This window comes from Meleagris gallopavo, chromosome Z (assembly GCF_000146605.3).
Source record: "Meleagris gallopavo isolate NT-WF06-2002-E0010 breed Aviagen turkey brand Nicholas breeding stock chromosome Z, Turkey_5.1, whole genome shotgun sequence".
Taxonomy (NCBI): Eukaryota; Metazoa; Chordata; class Aves; order Galliformes; family Phasianidae; genus Meleagris; species Meleagris gallopavo.
Window position 1 is genome coordinate 3,250,800 of NC_015041.2, and position 7,265 is coordinate 3,258,064.

The following is a 7,265-nucleotide window of genomic DNA, read 5'->3' on the forward strand; positions in this document are numbered from 1 at the left end:
AATTTAAAAAATTATAATGTATTAATTTTATATCTTCACAGATGCTAGTCAAGTGAAACTTATAAAAATAGGTATCTTGGGACTGCTAAAAATAAAAAATACCTTTACTTTGTCTCAAAAAATATTCAGTGTTGAAACTGATAGTTCAGTCAAGTTATTTTGAGTAAGGAGAAACAACAAACAAATAGCAAAAACTCCCTGAATTCCACAAAGACACATGAGAATCAGATTCTTAGTCTGAGGGCCCCAATTTTTTTTCTTTCTGGAGCTCAATTTCTTTCCTGAGGGTTAGCAATTACATTCTCTGAATTTTAAGTGTGTAATTGCTGAGATAAACAATTCAGGAGCAAACCTTACTTTGCAAATTGGTGGCTGCAGATTGCAGGTATACAAAGACTGATTATAACTCTGCTTGGGATGTGTTTACAAATAGAAAACTAGAAGAAGAGTTACATGCATCAAACAATTAAATTACATCGAATAATGTGACAGACTGTAGTCAGTAGTAAGTAGAAAACACTGGAAAAACTAATTAGTGATCTTGCAGAAAATGAAAAATAAAACAAGGGCTGTAATGTTTAGGAGTTTGTACTCAGAAAAATTGTAATTGGTTGCAGAAGTGCAAAAAGGGCAGCAGGAAAGACACCAGCTGGCTGATAGAAAATGTCTGAGAATGAGAAGCTATTTGGGGAACTGTATGAAAATGAGGAAAATGAGGATCATTGAAATAGTGTAGGCACAAGTATCTGAGTTGTATTGGATCTATTTGTTGGATATGATACCAGCAAATGCAAGTGTGCAGCTTCAGATTTGAAACTTACTTTCCAAACCATATTATTTATTTGTAGCCTTCATCATCTAACATCTCCAGCCAGGAGTACACAGCTTAAAATGTTGCCACAGTGCAAGACTGATCAGTGCTATTTATAAGTAATTACATTTTAATTTTAATGTATACGTAATTTAATCTTTATAAGTAATTAAAAATGTTAAACAATGACTTGGAACAACTTTTATAATGCATCAAAAGTTTTGCTTTGCATCATATGAAAAAAAAATAAAATGATAAGTGATGTTACTAACAAACAGAGCTGCAGATTGCTGAAATAATGTTAAGTGTCTTGTTTATCAAAATAAAGAATGGGGAGAGATTTAGTGAGTGAAATACATTAGAAAAGTCATACATTAGAAAAAATAGTTTTCAAAATTGACTTGAGAAGGATAAATTGTGCACACAATGCACACAGGGAAATGGATTATGTAAGAGAAAAGCAATGAATATATTCTTATTTAATAAGCTTTCTGTGTTCACCTCAGCATTTTTCAATTTAAGAATATCAATAAAAAGAACAGGAAAACTTATGCAGTAGTTCTTGGAGATTAACTACTTAAGTACATAATTTTTTGTAATTTCATTTATTTGTTTTCTCCTTTATTCTGTTATACCACTTCATCAAGTTTCATAGGGGATGAGCTATTCTTCTTCTTTGTTGCATGAGTTTTGCTGAAAATCAGAATATAGATCTTCAACTCATGTTACCTTATATAATTAGTGTACCTATGTCACTGCCCTATTCAGTTTATGCCCTGTGTTTGAACTATAGCTTTGTTTTATACAGGTAAATTAAATCCATACATCCCAATAATCTCTGTAGAAATGAACTTAAATGCATGAAACTACTTCAATAAAGTAACAAGATGAATGGGAAGTTTCTTCTTGCGTTGTAAAACCAAAAACATTCATCTCTTTGTTCGTGTTAGATGAAGTTTCCCCTTTGCAATGGCCATTGTTATTGTTATGTTCTAAAAAGATTACAGATAACAACAAAGACTGAAAAATTTTGATGCAGCACTTTAAAAGGATGTTTCTTATGATTCTCTCCCATCTGTGATTTTGTTTTCATGTCTGCATTGAGAGATGGAGACCTATCTTCATTCAAAATATGTGCTAAGCCCATTCATCTCTGGTTCTGCATATATTTACATGGCATCATGGACAGAGACTAGTTGAGGCAGGGAGGGGCCCATTAGAAGTAGTTGAGTCCAATGCTCCTGCTCAATGCAGTCAACTAGACAACTAGAACAGTATCTGGGCAATTTGTTCCACTGTTTCCCTACCCTCTCTATTAGGAAATTTACCTATGTAGGAGTCCATATTCAGATAAATAATAAATTTGAATGCAGATAAAAGTGTAGACATATGTGAACATAATTACTCCAGATAATTTTTGTAATCCCAACCTGATTTAGAACAGTACTTCAAAGATGATGAAACAAAAAATGTTTCTTCTACATATAAAATCTATGCCAAATCTTTAACAATTAGGTCAAAACTAAGTAAAGTTTAGGATCTGTGCTGTCTTTTGTTACAAGAAATCCATGTCATAAAAAACTTGAAGATTAATAATAGTCCCAGTATATGTCAAAACCATGAATGTCATAAGCACAAAAATGGGCAGCTTGACAGATGTAATCTGAATCTAAATGAACAAGATATTGTTGTCATATTTTGGATTGTATAGCAATATCACTACAAAAGTTCACCCCATGGTCATTAGTAGATCAGACTTGGAAACTGGAATGCAGTTTAGTATCTACATCATGTACAAAATAAATCTCCAGTATAAATGAGAAAAAAACACATCCATAATAAACTTCTAATGTATTTTATTCTGAACAAGGTCAAGATCGTTGCATATTTTATTTAGAAACGCATGCAGCATGGGGAGTAAACAGAAAGAACAAGAGATCTGTGTGTGGGCATAAGATCATGATCTCAATCAGAGATGTGATGGGACAGCTTGCATGACTGGAATGCTATCCAGTTTTTAGAAAAGACAAGTTAGAAAGGTGGGGTGATAAAGTATCTCTTTTCCTGAAATAGTAACTTGTATGTATTGGGTTCCACCCAGGGATTAGAATGAAGGAAAAAGTTAATATGTGTGACATCACTGTGGGTATCTACCACAGAAATAAGTTAATGAAACCTTCTACAGACAGCTGGCAGTAACCTCACAATCTCAGGCATTGGTTTTCATGGGGAATTTTAATCATCCTGATATTTGCTGGAAAAGAAACACTGCCAGGCACACAGTCCAGAAGGTTTGTGCAGGGTATTGAAGATATCTTTATGAAACAGGTGGTGTCAGAAAGTTCATAAAAAAACTCAAAAGGAAGAGGAAAGTCAATGGAATGTAGTATAAATACAGGAACATTTTCATAGCATATAGGCTTGCTTGAAATCAAGTCTGTCAAGGGAGGACAAGTAAAATAAAAAAAAAGCTTCTTTAAGTGTGGATTTGCTGCTGAATGAAGTGAAAGCCCTGGTAACAAAGAACACTGAGAAGGCAGGGATACTGAACATCTTTGTTTCATTCCTTACTGCTATGAATAGCCTTCAGGAATCCCAGCCTCTGGATATAAGAAGGAAAGTTTGGAGAAAGGAGGACTTCCCCTAGGTTGAGGGAGATTTGGTCAGACATCATCTAAAGAAGCTCAGTGCACACAAATTCATAGGCTCAGAAGGGATGCACCCAAGAGTGGTGAGGGAGCTGGCAGAGGTGAATGCTGATCCACTCTTTGACAGATCATGGAGAAAGTGAGAGGTGTCTGGACACTGGAGGATAATCAGTGTCACATCAGTTTTTAAAACGAGCAAGGAGGAGTAGCTGAGAAACTGCAGGTCAGTCAGCCTCATCTCTGTTCCCCAGAAGATGATGGAACAGCTTTTTCTAGATGTCATCTTCAAGCAAGTGAAAAATAAGACAGATATCAGGAGTAGTAAACATGGATTCACCAATGTGAAATTATGCTTGACCAATATATTAGCATTTTATGACATCATGACTACCTATTTAGATGAGAGGAGAATAGTGGAAACGTCCTATCTTGACGTTGTCATTACACTGTGTCACATAGCATCCTCAGGGGTAAGCTTAGGAAGTGTGGCACAGATGAGTGCATAGAGAGGTAGATAGAGAACTAGCTGACTGACAGAGGCTAGGGGGGTGTGATCAGTGGCACATAATCTATTTGGAGGCCTGTAGATAGTAATATTTCCTAGGTACTGAGTGTAGTCTTGTTTAATATCTGCATCATTGACCTGGAAAATGGAATAGAGTAGACTGAATAAGTTTGCTGATGATACAGAGCTGAGAGAAGTGGTTGACACACCAAAGGTTGTGTTTCCATTCAAGGAGACCTGGATAGGCTGAAGAGTTGGGTAGAGAGAAACCTTGTATAGTTCAACAAGGGAAACTGTGATATGTGTAAAATGTAATGATTATACAACTGGCCAGATGTCTGGGCCTAGAGAGTGTGAACAGTTAAATCTGACTTGTGACTGGTGGTGTTCCTCAAAAGTCTGTATCAGAGTGGACCTTTTTTTGTATTTTTATTGATAGTCTGGAAAAAGGGCATGAGTACACCCTCAGTAAGTTTTAAGATGACACCAAGCTGGAGGGAAGTGTCTATCTGCCAGAGGATAGGAAGGCTCTACAGAGCAATCTTGATAGTGTGGATCAATGAGCTGACGAAAATGTATGAGCCAATTGCTGCATTTCAGTCATAACAATCCCATGCAATGCTACAGTCCGGGGGTAAAGAGGTTGGAAAGCTGGGTGAGCTGGGTGGAGAAAAAGGATGTGGGGTGTTAGTTTACCCATTATATGAATACAAGCCAGCAGTGTCCATGTGGCCAGGAAGGCCAGCAGCATCCTGAATTATGTTGGAAATAGCATAGTCAGCACAACTAAGGAGGTGATTGTCCCTCTGTACTCAACACTGGTGAAGATGGATATTCAATATTCAATATTAATCTCAGTTTTTGATCTACCACTACAAGAAAGATATCAAGGCCCTGAAGTGCAACCAAAGAAGGGCAACAATCCCAAAGGATTTGGGGCAGAAGTCTTAAGAGGAGCAGAGGAATGAACTGGGATTGTTTGTACTGGAAAAGGCTCAGGAGATATCTTGTATAATAATAATAACTATTATGTTATGTTGTACATATTCTTTTATTATTATCACTATTAAACCTTACTTAGGGCCAGTATGAATTTGTAGAATCATAGAATCCTTTGGGTAGGAAAGGACCTTCAAAGGTTATCTTGTCCAGCTTCCCTGCAATAGACAGGGAGATCACAGCTAAATCAGGTTGCCCAAGGCTTGATGCAGCCTTGTCTTGAAACTCTCCAAGGATATGGCATCAACCACATCTCTGTGCAGCCTGTTCCTGTGCCTCACCACAGGCACTGTAAAAGACCTTTTCCTTATAGAGTTATAGAATCATAGAATTGCTCAAGTTGGAAAAGACCTTAAAGATCATCGAGTCCAACCACAGCCTAACCATACTACCCTAACTCTAACAACCGTCCACTAAATCATGTCCCTGAGTACCACATCCAAACAGTTTTTAAGGACGTTCCGGGATGGTAACTCAACCACCTCCCTGGGAAGCCTATTCCAGAGCTTAACAACCCTTTATGTAAAGAAGTTTTTCCCTGATATCCAACCTAAACCTCCCCTGGCACAACTTGAGTCCATTTCCCCTCATCCTGTCACCTGTCACCAGTGAGAAGAGACCAACCCTACTTTCACTGAAATCACCTTTGAGGTAATTGAAGAGAGCAATAATGTCTCCCTTCAGCCTCCTCTTCCCCAGACTGAACATCTCCAGTTCCTTCAGTCTCTCCTCATAGGGCATATTCTCCTTCGCAAGCCTTGTTGTCATTCTTTGGACCTGCTCCAGCAACACAAATCTACCCTCTTTGAGCTTGAAGCCATTTCCCTTTGTTCTTTCATCATTTTTAGACGTTGATAAAAAATCTGCCCCCTTCTTTCCTGTAGTATTTCCTTCTTTCCTGTAGAATTTCTTTACTCCTTTCCCTTGTTAATCTTATGTATTTTCCAAACTAAACTGGAAGCCTGATAATTTCCTTTCTCACTAATGATTTAGATGCATAGCCAATTACTTATGATTTAGAAGCAGACATTTGATTTCAGCCATGTAATTTTTAAATCAACCTTCCTATTTCTCACTGCCATATACATAACTTGTAAATGAAATACAAATACCTATTCAGAAAACTTACAGCAAGTTTATAACAAGATTAGTCACTTTTTAAAAGGTGATATTTTGATATAAATGAAGATAAAGAAATTCATCTGAAACCTCCTTAAGTATATCATTACTCATTCTCCAAGATTTGTAGAAAAGCATCAGTGTATTTCATCTGATATTTGCAATTTACGGTAACAATTCAAAGGATGAATAAGATGCGGGCTCAAATTTCATAATATAATCCCATGACAGTAGTTATTTTCATGAGTATTCATAAAGGTATAAATAAAGAAGTCCTCTGTCTTCAGTGTTGATTAGATCACTGTGAAATATTATATGTAGTTACAGATGAAGTCATTGCAGCTTCTTCATTGTTAGAGGGGAATCTTAGGTCTTCCAAAGAGCAACTTAGACATTAGTTGAACTGACCATTATTTCTTGCTAGCTGTACAAGGAACAGGACATGTTCATGACCTTGACATCTTAAGTGTTTAAAGCTCATGGAATGAAATCAGAAGTTTTTATTCAGTATATATGCTGAACAAAAAGTATTCTGAATATTGGATGAGAGATGAGTTTTAATCTGAATATTTTGTATCTCAAAAGATACAAATGTGAGATTCAATTCATGGCCAAATAAAAGCACACAAGAAATTTTACACATGCAAAACAGAAGTTTGAACCTAAGTTCAAACATAAAATGAAAACTTGATTTTCAAGGGGGGAGAGGAGGGGGAATACATAGAAAAACAAAGTAATTATGCCAATTAAAGCTAAAACAGTTAACTACTAGGTTGAGGATTCAGAACACATAACAAGTTGGGTTGGGCTTTTTCTTCTAAAAAAAAAAAGCTATATGTTTTTGCTGATTTTTCATTACTTCTGTTTTACTTCAGTCTTGAAGATTACAGATCATACTTTCATACTTTTTTTGGCTCACTGTTATGTTGCAGAAGAAAAAAAAAATAGATATTGAACTATACAATCCAAACTGATTCCCAGTCTATAATATTTCTACTGTTGCACTTTCAGGTGATAGATATTTTCTATAAGGGTAAATTGTCAGGATCATCTTTTGCTCTGAGATGCTGAAGTTATCTTCAGTTTGCTCTGAAAATTCTCCGTAAAGAAGAAAACTATTTTTCATATTCTACTTGGATAACATGGAATTTATCAACACATATAAACTAGGGTTCCAATTTTT